The sequence below is a fragment of the Ranitomeya variabilis genome, chromosome 3 (assembly GCF_051348905.1).
Source record: "Ranitomeya variabilis isolate aRanVar5 chromosome 3, aRanVar5.hap1, whole genome shotgun sequence".
In the NCBI taxonomy this organism is placed as follows: Eukaryota; Metazoa; Chordata; class Amphibia; order Anura; family Dendrobatidae; genus Ranitomeya; species Ranitomeya variabilis.
Window position 1 is genome coordinate 275,750,762 of NC_135234.1, and position 20,914 is coordinate 275,771,675.

Below are 20,914 nucleotides of genomic sequence, written 5' to 3' on the forward strand. Positions count from 1 at the left end.
GCTGGCTACAATGGCTGAGCCTGGAAGATCAGAAGTAACCAAGTGCACAGTATCTGCCTGAGCCAGACACTGGAACCGACGTCTCCACTGAGCAGGCTCCACTGCGGCTGAAGAAGAATGGGAGACCGCAGCGGAGGTGGCTCGAGATTCCCCATGTGCAATGGTGGGAACTCGACACCTGACATCTGGTAGCCTTTAGTCCATCATGGTCCCGAATGCTCGTGTAGAAGGACTCCACAACACAGGTGACGAGAAAGATGTCCTCATCAATGTGTATGGAATCCACTCTACACAAAAAATATGAAGTGTCTCTCAAAAAAGATGGAATTGTCTCAACTAATGGTTTAAAAAACGAATCAATGTATTTTCCAACATTTTCAGTCAGTCCCCCAACCCCTGAAATGATAGGCCTACCTGGAGGATTCCTGGCATCCTTGTGAATTTTTGGAAGTAGATATAAGGTTGGAATCGATGGATCCTTTATCCAGAGGAGGTCACGTATCTCTTGAGTAATAATATTCTTATCCAATGCTGTTCCAAGAATCTTGCCCAAATGTTCCCTGTATGAAAGCATAGGGTTAAAGGTAAGTTTCTTGTAGCACAGTGGTTCTCTCAGTTGGCGATAAACTTCAGTTTCATACATGGCCAAACTATGATGTTGCCCCCTTTATCAGCGTGCTTGAGTATTATGTCATCAATCTTCTTCAGGCGTTTAAGACCCACACGTTCTTGTGCAGTCATAATATCATTAGGGATATTACTGGATATTTCTTCAAAATCTTTTGCTACTAACTGAACAAAGATCTTGATGTTAGGACACATTGATAATGAAGGAAACTTTTTAGATTTTTGCTTGATTGATGATGGTACGTTACCTAGAGATGGCAAATCATGTTCTCTGCTGAGTTCTTCCAGGATCTGTAATGCCTCCTGTTCCTCTGTTATAGGAAAGTTACACCTAGTTTCTTCATTGTGGAACCATTTTCTAAAAACCAACGATCTTGCAAAGATGTGAAGATCTTTTACAGCAATAAATGGATTGAACCTACTGCTTGGTGAAAATGTGAGACCTTTAGACAAGAGATCCAATTTAACATCCGAAAAGCAATGTTCAGATAAATTAATTACCTTAGGTACACTTTTAGATTCATGCAACCCACGTTTGGTGTTTTGCAACTTATAGTCCCCTTTCCTTTTATTACCACCGAATCGGATCTTCATCGATTTATATGAATACTGAAAGTTATCAGATGATTCACCAACAGAAGATGCTGATGACATTGATGCTGATCTAATATTCCGTCCTTTTGAATTACGTGATCTCCACTTATATACCTGATTCTGTTGCTAGTCCATAGTATCACGTGCAAGTTTCTTCCCCTGTGTTGTTTTGATCTTTGCTTCACATTCCTCAGATTTTTAAGTTAGCGATGTATTGAAGGTAGCAATGATTGCTGGGGTAGCGTCTTGTTTCAGAGTGGTATATAACTCAACTATTTCTGTTTCAATTGTAATAATGGAATTTTTATTAACTACAATTAACAGTTCCATAAATTGATATATGACCCCTTAGTGCACACCTCTTCCCATCTAGATTTAAAGCTTTCATCTTCAACTGGAAATGAGGGGAAGATCTGGATCCGAAGACCACGTGGGATGTATTTCTTTTTTACATAGTTCTCAAAGAATGCCCTATTCCACCATATTTTAGTCCTCTTATGCATCAGCCATTGTATTTTAAGTTGTAAAGTGCTCAAATCATTATGTCATCCCCGACCCCATGTCCATCATGTCCAGTTCCCCGTTCCTTGCCAAGCGCCTTGCCCATTTTAAATGGAGGACAATATTTTCCACATTCACTACAAATGGCTGAATTTGGAGCAAACTTATATGTGAAACGTGTGACGGACAAACCCCACTACCTGGCCTGTAGGTACCTTTTTTTTACCAACAAACTGGTGTCAATAACTTCACTAACACACCGCAAAAAATGTAAATGGAATCCAGAAATGGCACAATTTTGAGCACAATTATATGTGATCTGTGTGACTGACAAACCACCGTTTTAAATAGCTTGCCTGTAGTTAACTATTTTTACCAGCAAACTGGTGTCAATAACTTTGCTAACACACTGCAACAAAATTTCAATGGAGGCCAGAAATGGCAGAATTTTGAGTGCAATTATATGTGACCCATGTGACGGACAAACCACAGTTTTAAATAGATGGAGTTATAGCACTGTAATATGGAAAGGATTTGGCTGTATTCTGCAGTGCTAACAAGCAAATAGGGCAGAAATACAGTGTTATCTGGATTGCTTTTTAAGGGGAACCTGTCACCCCCCAGGCGTTTTTAACTAAAAGAGCCACCTTGTTCAGCAGTAATGCTGCATTCTGACAACGTGGCTCTTTTAGTTCTGGGTGCTGTAACTGCCGAAATAATCAGGTTTGTAATTTGTCCTAAATACCTTTTCTTCAGTCAAGGAGGCAGGCCTTTCCCCCCTGCTGCAGACGCCACACAGCCGTCACTCAAATCTTCTTGGCGCCGGGCGCTGTCTCCTCACCGCTGTTTTGAAATGAGCCGGTGCCTGTGCTCTTTTCTCCTGCCTTGGGCAGGCACAGTGAGCACTGCCCGTCTGTCCTCATATGCAGTCTAGCTGACTGCGCCTGTGCGGCCGCCCTGCCTGTGAATCCCAGCCCCGCAATGTGAATAAATCAGAAGCCACTGTGGGGCTGGGATTCACAGGCAGGGCGGCCGCACAGGCGCAGTCAGCTAGACTGCATATGAGGACAGGTAGCGCTCACTACGCCTGCCCAAGGCAGGAGAAAAGAGCGCAGGCGCCGGCTCATTTTAAAACAGCAGTGAGGAGGCGGCGCCCGGCGCCAAGAAGACTTGAGTGATGGCTGTGTGGCGTCTGCAGCAGGGGGGAAAGGCCTGCCTCCTTGACTGAAGAAAAGGTATTTAGGACAAATTACAAAACTGATTATTTTGGCAGTTACAGCACCCAGAACTAAAAGAGCCACCTTGTCAGAATGCAGCATTACTGCTGCACAAGGTGGCTCTTTTAGTTAAAAATGCCTGGGGGTGACAGGTTCCCTTTAAGCAAATTATCAGGATTAAGAACCCAAAAACGTATTCCTGGCCTCTGATACCAGGGGCTATGTCTACACTGTGTGCAGAATTATTAGGCAAGTTGTATTTTGATCACATGATACTTTTTATGCATGCTCCTATTCCAAGCTGTTCAGGCTTGAGAGCCAACTACCAATTAAGTAAATCAGGTGATGTGCATCTCTGTAATGGGGAGGGGTGTTGTCTAATGACATCAAAACCCTATATAAGGTGTGCTTAATTATTAGGCAACTTATTTTCCTTTGGCAAAATGGGTCAGAAGAGAGATTTGACGAGCTCTGAAAAGTCCAAAGTTGTGAGATGTCTTGCAGAGGGATGCAGAAGTCTTGAAATTGCCAAACTTTTGTAGCATGATCACGGAACAATCAAGCGCTTCATGGCAAATAGCCAACAGGGTCGCAAGAAGCATGGTGTGCAAAAAAGGGGCAATATAACTGCCCATGAATTGAGGAAAATCAAGCATGAAGCTGCCAATATGCCATTTGCCACCAGTTTTGCCATATTTCAGAGCTGCAACATTACTGGAGTAACAAAAAGCACAAGGTATGCAATACTCAGGGACATGGCCAAGGTAAGTAAGGCTGAAAAACGACCAACTTTGAACAAGAAACATAAGATAAAACGTCAAGTCTGGGCCAAGAAATATCTTAAGACTGACTTTTCAAAGGTTTTATGGACTGATGAAATGAGAGTGACTCTTGATGGGCCAGAGGCTGGATAAGTTAAGGGAAGAGAGCTCCACTCCGACTCAGACATCAGCAAGGTGGAGGTGGGGTACTGGTATGGGCTGGTATCATCAAAGATGAACTTGTGGGACCTTTTCGGGTTGAGGATGGAGTGAAGCTCAACTCCCAGACCTACTGCCAGTTTCTGGAAGACAACTTCTTCAAGCAGTGGTACAGGAAGAAGTCGGTATCATTCAAGAAAAACATGATTTTCATGCAGGATAATGCTCCATCACATGCCTCCAACTACTCCACAGCGTGGAAGGCCAGTAATGGTCTCAAAGAAGAAAAAATAAAAACATGGCACCCTTGTTCACCTGATCTGAACCCCATAGAGAACCTGTGGTCCCTCATAAAATGTGAGATCTACAGGGAGGGAAAACAGTACACCTCTCTTAACAGGGTCTGGGAGGCTGTGGTGGCTGCTACATGCAATGTTGATCGTAAACAGATCAAGCAACTGACTGAATATATGGATGGAAGGCTGTTGAGTGTCATCAGAAAGACACGTGCCTATATTGGTCACAAATTTTTTGGGGTTTTGTTTTTGCATGTCAGAAATGTTTATTTCTAAATTTTGTGCAGTTATATTGGTTTACCTAGTGAAAATAAACAAGTTAGATGGGAATATATTTGGTTTTTATTAAGTTGCCTAATAACTCTGCACAGTAATAGTTACCTGCACAAACAGATATCCTCCAAAGATAGCCAAATCTAAAAAAAAAACACTCCAACTTCCAAAAATATTAAGCTTTGATATTTATGAGTTTTGGGGGTTGATTGAGAACATAGTTGTTGATCAATAATAAAAATAATCCTCTAAAATACAACTTGCCTAATAATTCTGCACACAGTGTAGAAATATTTGTCAAAGCAGCAGCATACAGAACTGGAATGGACCCTCTTGCTATATGCACTGTAGTCTGCCACATACACTGCCTGCCTGCCTAGCACTGATATCTATGCATTAGTCCTCAGAAGGACTGTTAGTTGAGATGGATATGTGTATAATATACTGTGGTATACCTACGCTAACTAATACACAAGCAAATCTCTCCCTAGCTCAGCAGCAACTCTCCCTACGCTGCCTGATTCCGGAGTAGACTGTGACAAGCATGGCGGTACCAGGTCTAATATAGACCTGATGACGCTGTGTGGCCAGCCAATCACTGTAGTGCCACAACCATCATGGTTGTGGCATTATAGTGTGTAGCAGACAATCCCTGCATGTTCATTGGCTCTAAAGAGCACCAAATATGCAGGACAGGGACCAGCCGAGCAACCTCGGAAATACTCAGTGAGATGCTCGGGCAAGTACCAAGTAGTGGCGAGCATGCTTGCTCATCACTACTGCACACCAATGATTTTAATTAGTAAATGTGATCTCCTCAGTTCTGACTGCAACACATTATTAGCCCAAATGATTTGGATTAGGAAATGGGGCCTGTTACCTGCACCCCAGTATTAGCCGAAATGATTTTGATTAGGAAATGTGATCTCCTCAGTTCTGACTGCAACACAGTATTATCCCAAACAATTTGTATTAGTAAATGGGGCCTGGGGCCTGCACACCAATATAAGCCAAAACGTTTTTAAGTAGGAAATGTGGCCTGGTGCCTGCATCCCAATATTAGCCCAAACAATTTTGATTAGGAAATGTGAACTCCTCAGTCCTGACTGCAACACAGTATTAGCCCAAACAATGTAGATTAGGAAATAAGGCCTGGTGCTGTCTATATGGAAAGGAACATGTGACTTCGGCAGCCAATGACAGAAACCCTTGTGTCTGGACATTGTGGATGGTTTCTGTGCCCTGATTGGCTGCTGTACTCAACACACATTAAGTTAATTAAAAAAACAAATAAAAAAAACAGTCCGCCGTTCCTCTGATCTATACCCACCCCCTGTCCTCACAAAAAACATCCCCCTGCTCAGCATACAGTACCACTATCCTAGCCAAAGTCCCAACAAAAGCATTAGAAGAGACACAATCATTTACTGGACTACCCCTGAACTTAGCCTACTTTGAGGAAAAATGATCGGGAAGGCGAACACGAATGAAAATGAGTTACGTTTGTACCTAATTTGAGATTGGTGAACATTTTCAGAACAAGTTCACTCATCTCTAATAGTGATCAGCATAGGGCATTACATAAACGTGATTTAGCTTAACAGTTGTGATTTAACTATCCTTTGTGCATTACTCAACCTAGAATGTGCTTACAAATTGCTAAATTTCTGTGAATCAGAACATTTTGACTTGGACCATTAAGATGTGATAGAATAAGATAATGCTGCCAATATTGTACTTGTAATATTTGCATTTTATCTTTAGGGAAGGCTTTGACTGACAGATGCATTTCAAGCATGAAAAGATGTACAGTGTATGAACGTACCACTACACCTCTTAACTTAGCCTGACAATAATGCAAACACAGCATGTATTCATTATAAAAATGTTATATTTTACAATTTGCTGCCTCACTAAAACCATTGCTGTAGAAAACTGCCTGACTGCACCTCATTACAGGACTATCCCTGGTTAGATTTTACATTTTCAATTTCAGTAAGTCTTAGCCTGTGCAGAATATTTATTAGGAATAGGTAATGAAAATGAAATCTAGCATTTGTAGCAATGCATGTGGCACTGCACAGTTAAGGCTGAGAATAAGGGATGATTTCAATGACAGGAGCATCCTGAATAAATCCTTAAATATTATAGACAATTGCATCTGCAGTACATTACATTTAAACAAGATATGTATGTATGTATTTAGATAAATATGTATGTAAAGAGTAGTCAGGATCTATATTCATATATATATGTTTTTTAAAAAGCATCTGCCCAGTATTGTTCAGTACGACCTGAAATGCAAGGTATGAAATACTGTTAAATATAGGCAATGTATGTCAAAAAACACTTGACAACCCTGTGGCTATGTGCAGATGGAAGAGTTCTGCAACGTTTTCAAACCAGAAACTAATAGGAAAGATTTTAAAGAGTTTTAGATTTGGAGAGGGATTTGGAGTGTTTCCGCTCAATTTCTGCTACAAAAACTCCTCAAAATACTCTGTGTGTAGAGAGCCTATTATTATAAAACTTTTGATGTCCAAGAAGTTATTTTAAATTATATGTGCTCCATTCTAATTTACAACACAGAAGATGAAGAGAAGCACTTAACAGAGCATAATCGTGCAATTCTCACAAGACTTGGTCCACTGGTCCATTAAACTGAAAAAAAATTAAAATTTGGATTGAAAATCCCAAATTAATCAGTCTCATTTTAGTCTTATAGGCCCTGAAAACGCTTAGCCGAAGAATCTAGCCAAAAGAACCACTTCATTTATATAAGACAGGGAGTTTGACTTAAAGCATTCTGTAAAATCATGATGTAATGGTATTCGTGAATCATGTGAGCTTCGATTCTTACCTTTATTTCCTCCTAATCCCTCTAATCTTTATAATAAAAGCCCCAGTAAACACACCGCACTTAGATTGGATTAATTGGCCACAGCAGCCTTGTATTAACATTTAATACCAAACAATTTAGAAAACAACTTCCCAGAACGGGTGGTCCTCGAAGCCCCCAAAACTATAAACTACAGGTTTACTAATTCTACCTTAGCCCCAGGTTGAGTCTTTCACCAGCTCAGAGGCAGCTATTAACCATTATCCAAAACCATTAACCACAGGTCCCCTTATAATACCTTCCATCGGATTATTTAAGCACCCGTCCACATGAATCCACCCTGGGGTGTTCAGAGCCTCTTGAAATCCACACCGACTTCGGTCCGCCATTAACCAATTCAATCAACTTCGAGGACTTCTCCTCATGCCACAAACATAAATGTTCTGACTCCTTAAACATTTTTGTCCCGCCAAACCTTCAGACATTTCTCAATCCCAAACCCCACAAGTCCATGCCGACCATGTTCAAATGGATTCCATCCTTCCTACAAAATTCCCCTTCTCCAAGCTTCAATCCCACATGGTGCACCACCATCACACCATTCCACACCTTAAAGCAAGACACTGCCATATTTACTTTAATTCTCACTAAATTCACCCCCTCAATAGACTGAGCGCCTCTGCCAAACTCTCCATAGAATGATATCCGACCAAGTTGCCAAAACCCTGGGGAACTTTGCCCAAATCCACAACACATCAAATTTGACATCTTTAATCAGTTCCCTACAAAGCCTCTTACCCAAATCATTACCCCCCAGATGTATTACCAGCACATCTGGAGCAAGGTCTAGACGCACAAAATGGTGAGCAATTGCTTCCAGACCATCCCCCGCTTTCCAATCCAACATAGAATTGCCGCATTCCTTGAAAAATCCTCCCAAATGTTCCAAGCCTGACCGCAATGTGCCCATTTCCTATCCAATAATGACTTGGAAAACAAATTCTTTACTGCCCGCAAGGATGGTTCCATATCTCTGCCAGACACATCAGGCCTACTGTATCCTCTTGAGGCACCAGATCCCGAAAGCAATCCCACTGAGAAAGAGCATCAGCAATATAGTTATTCAAGCCTGACCTGACCTCAGCCACTATCCACAAATTAAAGGTCAGGCCCAGTAAGACCAAATGCTGTAACACTTTAACCACCGACCGTGTTGACGATGATAATAATTTATTGCCACTACCGCCTCGATTTCGCAACAAAACGCATCTATTTTTCACATTGCCCCCTACAATAACAACGCTATAACAATGGGGAATAAATAGAGCAATACTCTATTTGCTGTCAAACCCTGTTCTAGCCAAAAATGAGGTCATTCCTCCGCCAGCCAACTCCCTCAAAAATACAGTCCAAAGCCATGTTGTCCTGCAATGCTGATGAGAAAACCCAACGTTTCCGCGTTCATTATTCAATCCAAATCTACCTGCCGTTGTACGACTCCAAAAAACGTGTCCACACTTTCAAATCCTCCTGCAATTCTCTCCTCGGTCTGATAAAATGTGTAGGGAATTTTACCCCCACAGTTGCTGAAAAAAAGCTCTACCCATTGGCATAATTATACACGCAAAATTTTACTTTCCCAACAAAGATTGCAGTTCATTTAACGTTACCGTCCGCAAACCACTCACTCTTAAAACCCCTGCCCACATTCCAACCACCTTTTCTTTCTGCAATCTACATTCCATCGCCATGGTATTGATCTCAATCCCCAAGAAACTCAAAGAAATCACTGGCCCAACTATCTTTTCTGCCGCTAAGGGAACCCCTAATTTTTTGGCCAAACTTTCCATCATATGTAACCACATAGAACAATCATATGCCTGAGCCGATTCATCCAGCAAAAAATCATCTAGGTAATGAATGCAAGAATTCAAACCGGAAACCTTAACCACCCATTCTAAAAAGGTACTAAATGTCTCAAAATAGGTACACAAAAGCAAACATCCCATGGTGAGACAGCGATTAACAAATAATTTCCTGTCCCAAAAACAACCCAACAAATGCATTTATCAGTAGCAGTCTAATTGCCGCCTCCACATTAGTTTTTGCCAACAAAGCTCCTTTACCCTACAACCATACCCAATCCATAGCCGCTTTAAACGAAGTATACAAATCTGAACATAACTGTGGCTCAATTCGCTCTTTCGCTATATAGGTGATGGATTACTGAGGGGCACTGCATCAAACGGTTCTTCCATTCTACCCAATTTCTAATTTACTACAATCCATTTCTCATTTACTAGAAACCACACTGGAATTAAACAATACCTCCTTTATTCCTCATCCTCTTTTTTAAAGTAATCCTTTATAGTCCTATCAAGGTTAAACCTCTCTAAATGTAACAAAGAAAAAATTTCAACATACTGTAAGGAGGAGAGCCAGCCTCGGTGTGCATTGTCCAGGATGAGTCTGGAATCAGCAGTGCTGTCACTCAAGTTCCAGGGGTAGAGTTTAGTGCCCCGGAAAGACCTTTGAACTTGAGATCAGGGGCGCCAAGGGTATAAGAGGGGAACAGTGCACGGGAACAGGAACTCGGTTGGCGGGAAGCTGTAGTGTGCGGAGGCAGAGTGAGAGCCCTCCCAAGCTGAACAGTCAGGACACAGTAGGCTTAAGTCAGAGAGGCCTACAGAGACTTACCGGAGACTGTAGGAAGAGACGTGTCCAAAGAACTCTGTCATCCACTCCCGCAGTGTCACTGACATGAGTGAGCCCTCGCATGACCAGACCACAAACGGCATCGTTCAAGACTTGAGATCCTGGCCGTAAACCGAGTGCGGCCATCGTATATAGACTCTCCCACCCGTATTAGCATTGCGCCAACACTTAAAAAGAAAGGACTATCCTCTCTCCATCGTGACCCATCTTGGAACCAGGACCTGCGAAAAGACAGGACCCTTGCCGACACCGGAACCCAGGACCCATCTCCAACCAAGACGCCGGATTCCTCAAGCGTTCAGGCCGGAAAGCCACCGCTATCTCCACAGAGACTGATCCTCAGCACTGCCAAACTGATAAGTTTGATACCTTTGTACTTTCCTCAACCCTTTATTGCCCCTGCTATACCTACGTTCACCAAACACCGTTTATTATCCTTATCTCAGCCATTCACCCTCTCCCTACTTGGAGTAAAACTGTTCCATTAAAAACCTTTGTTAACCTTTCTTCTGCCTCCAACCGTTACTGCATCCTGTTACCTGCTCACACTTGGCGTAGTCAGCAGGATGCAGTCTTCAGGTTCAGAGAGGGCAGAGCAAGCATCTGGAGCAGTCCCCAGATCCAATGTCTCCCTAGGGGCTATGCTGACTAACTTGCCACAGTTCAATGGGAACAATGTTATGTTGTGGAGCAGGACTGAATGTATTAGGGGAATGATGATGATATAGAAGGGTTAATGTTTTGCCTTTAATTGCCTTTTGCCTTTAATTGCTAGAATTACTATAACACAGGTCAACAAAAAAAAATTTTTTTTCTGGTGTCCAAAATATTTTAATGAATTTGGGGTATTTTTGGGGTGCTGATTCTGAATATGCTATCAGTTTTGCCAGATTGGCTCAAGTTTTTGAGATTTTTGGTATCTTATTTATAGCACTTGTTGGTAAATGCGACGCATCATCTCATTAATTTCTTTGGATTAGTACTTGAACTGAGCAGTTCTCAATATAGTTTTGTGTTAATTAGTGTTCTAAAAGTTTGTTCATAGCTTGATTTTTGCACTAACTTTATGTTGTTGTCTGTTTTCCAGTGAAAAGCATGAACTCATCAAGAAGAAGTTGTCTTAACGATCCAGACTCATTCTGTTACATTTGTGGTGAATACACACTGCCAAAACATAGAAGAAACATAACAGACTTCGTAAAAAAAGTGTATTTTGCCTATTTTGGGGTTATGCTTGGGGACCAAGACAAGTTTTGGGCACCACACATAGTGTGCAAAGCATGTATCGAATTATTACGAAAATGGAGCAAAGGACAAAGAAAAAGCTTCAAATTTGGTGTTCCAATGGTGTGGAGAGAGCCAAAAAATCATCATGATGACTGTTATTTCTGTGCAGTGCAAGTGCAAGGATTCAATAAGCATAAGAAACAAAAATGGGAGTAACATGGAATCTGCAAGAAGGCCTGTCCCTCATTGTGAAGATGTGCCTGTACCTGTGTTTACCATAAATAACAGTCATCATGATGATTTTTTGGCTCTCTCCACACCATTGGAACACCAAATTTGAAGCTTTTTCTTTGTCCTTTGCTCCATTTTCGTAATAATTCGATACATGCTTTGCACACTATGTGTGGTGCCCAAAACTTGTCTTGGTCCCCAAGCATAACCCCAAAATAGGCAAAATACACTTTTTTTACGAAGTCTGTTATGTTTCTTCTATGTTTTGGCAGTGTGTATTCACCACAAATGTAACAGAATGAGTCTGGATCGTTAAGACAACTTCTTCTTGATGAGTTCATGCTTTTCACTGGAAAACAGACAACAACATAAAGTTAGTGCAAAAATCAAGCTATGAACAAACTTTTAGAACACTAATTAACACAAAACTATATTGAGAACTGCTCAGTTCAAGTACTAATCCAAAGAAATTAATGAGATGATGCGTCGCATTTACCAACAAGTGCTATAAATAAGATACCAAAAATGTCAAAAACTTGAGCCAATCTTGCAAAACTGATTACATATTCAGAATCAGCACCCCAAAAATACCCTAAATTCGATGAAATATCTTTGGCACCAAAAATGCTGTTGACCAGTGTAATTTATTCTTATGATGATGTGGTCTGGTAGTCTCCTCTTCAAGGATTTTATACTTCTTATCTTATATGTTTTCAATAGTCAGCAAACAGCATGTTCTGGGTACATGGGAAATAAAGGTCAGCATGTCCTGGGGTAACAGGAGGGAGGGCTACATGAATTACATTGAGAGTTACATTTGTTGTAAATGAATTAACACAAATCTCACGGCAGGGTAAACACACAGAATAAATGAATAAAAAATATGTAAGAACCAAAAATTGCTAAATAATAATTACTGTGTGTACCAATATGGACTAAGTACAGGACATCTCGGCAACACATAAATACAGGAAAAGAACAAAAAAACCAATAGCATGCCCAAATTAGAAAACAATGCGTTTATTTGAGATAGGGATACACCAACTGGTAGGGGAGGGGAAGAGAGATACCAAAAAAGAGGGGCACTGTGCCAGGAGACGGAAACATATGGCTATAAAATACTCCAGTGATTCATAGTACTGAAACAATGAAATAAATAAATACATAACACCATTACCTGGAATAAATCATAAATAAACAAATATATGAATGACCACAGGGAAAAGTGCGGCAGGTATGTAAATGGAGATACACCGTAGACACAATAAGGTGCAAGTGCAAGGTGACACAAAATGGTAGCCACCGCTAATAACTATTCTATAAATAAAGTGCCTGCAGTGCTTGCAATTAGCATATTATAACAACAAGATTGAGGCCACATATGCTATTATGCTATTACCTGTGGATGGTGTAGAGACCGTCTCCTGGATGTGCCCGACCCCGACGCACGTTTCGGCATCAGCCTTCGTCAGGGGGTGGCACCATCCAGAAGAGGGAAAGTTTAAATAGAAGAGAGTACCCAATAGGTAACGGGAGCGGGTGTGGAGTGACGCATGCAACCATTGGTTGTTACCATTGTGCCATCCGCCGCCAGCCCACGTGTGCCCCGGCGCTGCGATCGGCTGATGCAACACCGAGGGACGTGGAGCCGGGAGGCGGAGGCTCCAGGAACCCAACGGAAGCGCACGTACCACCCGACCCATCATTATTGGTAGATAGAGAGCATGTGATCAGAAGGTCCTAACCGGAAGAAAGGTAATAACAGGAAATGTGCATCTGCAGGTCCTATTCTGCATTGGCTACTAAGAAAAAATAAATAAAGATGAGAATGAGAATCTAAAGTGCAAACAGTCTGAACACAAAGGAAGGGGGGGGGGGTTTGGGGGCAAGAAATACTATTATGCATGATGTGTTATATATGTTGTGGATGTTGTGGATGTGGAAAACAACAAGTGATGCAATACGGGGACTGGTAATCAATAAACATAATATAATGCAGGATCAAAAGGAAGGGGCGGATAACATGAGAAGGAATAATAAAAGGGGAAAATGTCTGCATTTAGAAGCAGGTACATAAAAAAGTGAAAGTATAAAAAGTGTATGCGCACATATATAGAAACATATATATCCACATGTGCGACAACGTGCATCTAAATGAGCAAAAATAATAAAGAATCTGCTAAATATGATATGAAGAAAAGTGAAAAAAAGTGAAAGAAATGTGAACAAATAAAGGAATAATGAATAAATGCAAATAAAACTATAAAATAAATAATAAAATAATGATGAATATAATAAATATATGAAAAAGGAATAAATCAATGAATAGAATCAGTGGCACATATGTGTAGGAAACATAGTATGAACCCCTCATACACATATAATAGTATAACTGGTATACATAAATACATATAAATAATAATAATAATAATAATAATAAATATAGAACATAACAAGGGGGAGGGGAAGGGAGGGGAGGGGAGAAAAGGAAAGGGGCAGAAGGAAAGTCCATGACTCTTTAATGGTTATTCTCTTTAATCCAAAGGGTAGGGTTTCTTTCACCAATATGTCCACGAAGTCGTGAAGAACAATGAACTCCAACGAAAATAAATATAAACTGCCATGATACATGCATCAGCATGAACCAAACGGTGACGGACCTCCATCAATGCAATAACAATAATACACCAGGACTAGAAAAGAGAGGAATAAATAATGTGAATATACTACAAATAAGTGAACATAAAACCATGAAAAGAAAAGTAAAATGTGCACTCTAAAAAAACCATATGGGAATTATGGGTAAAAATATACTAAAAGTCAAACCTTTAACCCCTTCACCCCCAAGGGTGGTTTGCACGTTATGGACCGGGCCAATTTTTACAATTCTGACCACTGTCCCTTTATGAGGTTATAACTCTGGAACGCTTCAACGGATCCTGGTGATTCTGACACTGTTTTCTCGTGACATATTGTACTTCATGATATTGGTAAAATTTCTTTGATATTACCTGCGTTTATTTGTGAAAAAAATGGAAATTTGGTGAAAATTTTGAAAATTTTGCAATTTTCCAAATTTGAATTTTTATGCAATTAAATCACAGTGATATGTCACACAAAATACTTAATAAGTAACATTTCCCACATGTCTACTTTACATCAGCATCATTTTGGAACCAAAATTTTTTTTTGTTAGGGAGTTATAAGGGTTAAAAGTTGACCAGCAATTTCTCATTTTTACAACACCATTTTTTTTTAGGGACCACATCTCATTTGAAGTCATTTTGAGGGGTCTATATGATAGAAAATACCCAAGTGTGACACCATTCTAAAAACTGCACCCCTCAAGGTGCTCAAAACCACATTCAAGAAGTTTATTAACCCTTCAGGTGTTTCACAGGAATTTTTGGAATGTTTAAATAAAAATGAACATTTAACTTTTTTTCACACAAAATTTAATTCAGCTCCAATTTGTTTTATTTTACCAAGGGTAACAGGAGAAAATGGACCCCAAAAGATGTTATACAATTTGTCCTGAGTACGCCGATACCCCATATGTGGGGGTAAACCACTGTTTGGGCGCATGACAGAGCTCGGAAGCGAAGGAACGCCATTTGACTTTTCAATGCAAAATTGACTGGAATTGAGATGGGACGCCATGTTGCGTTTGGAGAGCCACTGATGTGCCTAAACATTGAAACCCCCCACAAGTGACACCATTTTGGAAAGTAGACCCCCTAAGGAACTTATCTAGAGGTGTGGTGAGCACTTTGACCCACCAAGTGCTTCACAGAAGTTTATAATGCAGAACCGTAAAAATAAAAAATCATATTTTTTCACAAAAATGATCTTTTCGCCCCCAATTTTTTATTTTCCCAAGGGTAAGAGAAGAAATTGGACCCCAAAAGTTGTTGTACAATTTGTCCTGAGTACGCTGATACCCCATATGTGGGGGTAAACCACTGTTTGGGCGCATGGGAGAGCTCGGAAGGGAAGGAGCGCCGTTTGACTTTTCACTGCAAAATTGACAGGAATTGAGATGGGACGCCATGTTGCGTTTGGAGAGCCACTGATGTGCCTAAACATTGAAACCCCCCACAAGTGACACCATTTTGGAAAGTAGACCCCCTAAGGAACTTATCTAGATGTGTGGTGAGCACTTGGACCCACCAAGTGCTTCACAGAAGTTTATAATGCAGGACCGTAAAAATAAAAAATCATATTTTTTCACAAAAATGATCTTTTTGCCCCCAATTTTTTATTTTCCCAAGGGTAAGAGAAGAAATTGGGCCACAAAAGTTGTTGTGCAATTTGTCCTGAGTACGCTGATACCCCATATGTGGGGGTAAACCACTGTTTGGGCGCATGGGAGAGCTCGGAAGGGAAGGAGCGCCGTTTGACTTTTCACTGCAAAATTGACAGGAATTGAGATGGGACGCCATGTTGCGTTTGGAGAGCCACTGATGTGCCTAAACATTGAAACCCCCCCACAAGTGACACCATTTTGGAAAGTAGACCCCCTAAGGAACTTATCTAGAGGTGTGGTGAGCACTTTGACCCACCAAGTGCTTCACAGAAGTTTATAATGCAGAGCCGTAAAAATAAAACACAAATTTTTTCCCACAAAAATTATATTTTAGCCCCCAGTTTTGTATTTTCCCGAGGGTAACAGGAGAAATTGGACCCAAAAAGTTGTTGTCCAATTTGTCCTGAGTACGCTGATACCCCATATGTGGGGGGGAACCACCGTTTAAGCGCATGGGAGGGCTCGGAAGGGATGGAGCGCCATTTGGAATGCAGACTTAGATGGAATGGTCTGCAGGCGTCACATTGCGTTTGCAGAGCCCCTAATGTACCTAAACAGTAAAAAAAAAATACAAGTGACACCATTTTGGAAAGTAGACCCCCTAAGGAACTCATCTAGATGTGTTGTGAGAGATTTGAACCCCTAAGTGTTTCACTACAGTTTATAACGCAGAGCCGTGCAAATAAAAAATATTTTTTTTTCCACAAAAATTATTTTTTAGCCCCCAGTTTTGTATTTTTCCAAGGGTAACAGGAGAAATTAGACCCTATATATTGTTGTCCAATTTGTCCTGAGTACGCTGATACCTGATATCTGGGGGGAACCACCGTTTGAGCGCATGGCAGAGCTCGGAAGGGAAGGAGCATCATTTGCAATGCAGACTTAGATGGATTGGTCTGCAGGCGTCACATTGCGTTTGCAGAGCCCCTAATGTTCCTAAACAGTAGAAACCCCCCACAAGTGACCCAATATTGGAAACTAGACCCCCCAAGGAACTTACCTAGTTGTGTTGTGAGAACTTTGAACCCCCAAGTGTTTTACTACAGTTTATAACGCAGAGCCGTGAAAATAAAAAAATAAAAAATTTCCCCCAAAAATTATTTTTTAGCCCCCAGTTTTGTATTTTCCCAATGGTAACAGGAGAAATTGGACCCCAAAAGTTGTTGTCCAATTTGTCTTGAGTACGCTGATACCCCATATGTGGGGGGGAACCACCGTTTGGGCGCATGGGAGGGCTCGGAAGGGAAGGAGCGCCATTTGGAATGCAGACTTAGATGGAATGGTCTGCAGGCGTCACATTGCGTTTGCAGAGCCCCTAATGTACCTAAACAGTAGAAACCCCCTACAAGTGACACCATTTTGGAAAGTAGACCCCCTAAGGAACTCATCTAGATGTGTTGTGAGAGCTTTGAACCCCCTAGTGTTTCACTACAGTTTATAACGCAGAGCCATGCAAATAAAAAATATTTTTTTTTTCCACAAAAATTATTTTTTAGCCCCAGTTTTGTATTTTCCCAAGGGTAACAGGAGAAATTGGACCCCAAAAGTTGTTCTCCAATGTGTTCCGAGTACGCTGATACCCCATATGTTGGGGTAAACCCCTGTTTGGGCGCACGGGAGAGCTTGGAAGGGAAGGAGCACTGTTTTACTTTTTCAACGCAGAATTGGCTGGAACTGAAATGGGACGCCATGTCACGTTTGGAGAGCCCCTGATGTGCCTAAACAGTGGAAACCCCCCAATTATAACTGAAACCCTAATCCACACACACCCCTAACCCTAATCCCAACGGTAACCCTAACCACACCTCTAACCCAGACACACCCCTAACCCTAATCCCAACCCTATTCCCAACCGTAAATGTAATCCAAACCCTAACCCTAACCCTAACTTTAGCCCCAACCCTAAATGTAGCCCTAGCCCTAACCCTAGCCCTAACCCTAGCCCTAACCCTAGCTCTAACCCTAACCCTAGCCCTAACCCTAATGGGAAAATGGAAATAAATACATTTTTTAAATTTTTTTTATTTTTCCCTAAGGCTACGTTCACATTAGCGTTCTGCGCCGCAGCGTCGCCGCATGCGTCATGCGCCCCTATATTTAACATGGGGGCGCATGGACATGCGTTGCACTTGCGTTTTGCGACGCATGCGTCACTGCGGCGCACACGTCATGGCGCAGAGGACGCAGCAAGTTGCATTTTTTGTGCGTACAAAATCAAGCAAAAAAAGGACGCATGCGTCGCAAAACGCAGCGTTGTGCATGCGTTGTGCATGCGGTGTTCCTGCGTTGTGTGTTGCGTCGCCGACGCTGCGGCGCACAACGCAAATGTGAACGTAGCCTAAGCGGGTGATGAAGGGGGGTTTGATTTACTTTTATAGCGGGTTATTTAGCGGATTTTTATGATTGGCAGCCGTCACACACTGAAAGACGCTTTTTATTGCAAAAAATATTTTTTGCGTTACCACATTTTGAGAGCTATAATTTTTCCATATTTGAGTCCACAGAGTCATGTGAGGTCTTGTTTTTTGCGGGACGAGTTGACGTTTTTATTGGTAACATGCTCGGGAGATTTTTTGATCGCTTTTTATTCCGATTTTTGTGAGGCAGAATGACCAAAAACCAGCTATTCATTAATTTCTTTTGGGGGAGGCGTTTATACCGTTCCGCGTTTGGTGAAATTGATAAAGCAGTTTTATTCTTCGGGTCAGTACGATTACAGCGATATCTCATTTATATCATTTTTTTATGTTTTGGCGCTTTTATACGATGGAAGCTATTTTATAGAAAAAATAATTATTTTGGCATCGCTTTATTCTGAGGACTATAACTTTTTTATTTTTTCGCTGATGATGGTGTATGGCACCTCGTTTTTTGCGGGACAAGATGACGTTTTCAGCGGTACCATGGTTATTTTTACCTGTCTTTTTGATCGCGTGTTATTCCACTTTTTGATTGGCGGTATGAGAATAAAGCGTTGTTTTTTGCCTCGTTTTTTTTTTTTTTTTTTTTACGGTGTTCACTGAAGGGGTTAACTAGTTATGTAGTTTTATAGGTGGGGTCGTTACGGACGCGGCGATACTAAATATGTGTACTTTTATTGTTTGATTTTTTTTTATTTAGATAGAGAAATGTATTTATGGGAATAATTTTTTGTATTTATTTATTTAGGATATTTTTTTTTATTTTTTTTTTTTACACATGTGGACATTTTTTTTTTACTTTTTTACTTTGTCCCGGGGGGGACATCACAGATCATTGATCTGGCAGTGTGCACAGCACTCTGTCATATCACCGATCTCACTGACAGGGCTGCAGGCTTACCAGCGTCTGCTCTGAGCAGACACTCGGTAAGCCACCTCCCTCCCTGCAGGACCCGGATGCCGCGGCCATCTTGGATCCGGGACCTGCGGCGAGGAGGGAGGTAGGAGACCCTCGGAGCAACGCGATCACATCGCGTTGCTCCGGGGGCCTCAGGGAAGCACGCAGGGAGCCCCCTCCCTGCGCAATGCTTCCCTATACCGCCGGTACACCGCGATCATGTTTGATCGCGGTGTGCCGGGGGTTAATGTGCCGGGGGCGGTCCGTGACCGCTCCTGGCACATAGTGCCGGATGTCAGCTGCGATAGTCAGCTGACACCCGGCCGCGATCGGCCGCGCTCCCCCCGTGAGCGCGGCCGATCGTGCTGGACGTACTATTCCGTCCTTGGGAAGTAGGGCCCACCCCACATGGACGGAATAGTACGTCCAATGACAGAAAGGGGTTAATAGTATAAATAGACTAAAAGATATATAAAAAGCTATTAAGTTACTAATTATGTTATATAAAATATGAACCGAATGAACAGGTGGACAAGAATGGGTACAAAAAAGGAACAAAGCTGATATTTTCATTTAAACCACGGGGTCGTATTGTGTCAAGTGACCATATCCATTTAGTCTCCATTTGTGCCAACTTCTTGCTAGTGTTGCCACCCCGTATAGATGGCATGATTTTATCAATGCCTCGGACTTTTAATAATGATGCATCACAACCGTGGAACTGTTTAAAATGTTTAGGGATGTTTTTTAACATAGACAGATCATTCTCATTTTGTGCAGAAGTTATACCGTTGAGATGTTCGCGTACACGCACTTTGAACTGGCGAGTGGTTAAACCCACATAAATTTTTGGGCAGGGGCAGGTGGCATAATAAATCACCGCCTTAGTTTCACAATTGATGAAGTGTCTAATGGTGTCTAATACACCAGTTGGTGTATACCTATCTCAAATAAACGCATTATTTTCTAATTTGGGCATGCTATCGGTTTTTTTGTTCTTTTCCTGTATTTATGTGTTGCCGAGATGTCCTGCCCTTAGTCCATATTGGTACACAGAGTAATTATTATTTAGCAATTTTTGGTTCTTACATATTTTTTATTCATTTATTCTGTGTGTTTACCCTGCCGTGAGATTTGTGTTAATTCAATTTGCTGTGTTCTGCAGAGGTGTTTTCTTCTGTGGCTATGGACCTCAAAGCCAAGGAACAATCCTGGCTCAGCCGAGTAAACCAACTATTCGGTGGCGGTGGGTCTGATACCAATGGCTCTGGTGGCCAAGGTTCTATTGATTTTAATTCTACTATTAAGAAATTGTTACATAAACGGACTCGTCTTTGGTGGAACAAAGCTTTTTGGCAGAACTACATTTCAAAAGATCTTATTCCCAGGGGTTTAAGGGTTAAAGTTATACCCTCTTTTCCTATCGAAGATGAAGACTTTATTAAAAACTGGGAAGTTGTCTGCAATAATGCATCCAAACAACTAATGGAATTATTGATTAATCTTAATACCAAGAGTATTCTGACTCTTGACCAACAACTGGAAAGTACATATACTCTGGCAACAACCCAACTGACTCCTGATAATTTCCAAATTATTAATGTAGCCATGGAAAAAGAACTAGATGTTTGGGTTAAGGAAATACAAGATAATCATGCCAGTAAATTAGCACGGGACTTGAAAGACTTTCAATTGAATAGAGTCTATCATTGGAGAAGACCACCAACAACTGACTCTTCTCGTATTCGATCCGCATCTATTTAGTCTACTCCATCATTGAGTGAATACTCTGATGCCTCTGCCTCATCCTCTACCTCGTACAAAGATACATCTAGACGCAAAAGACATTT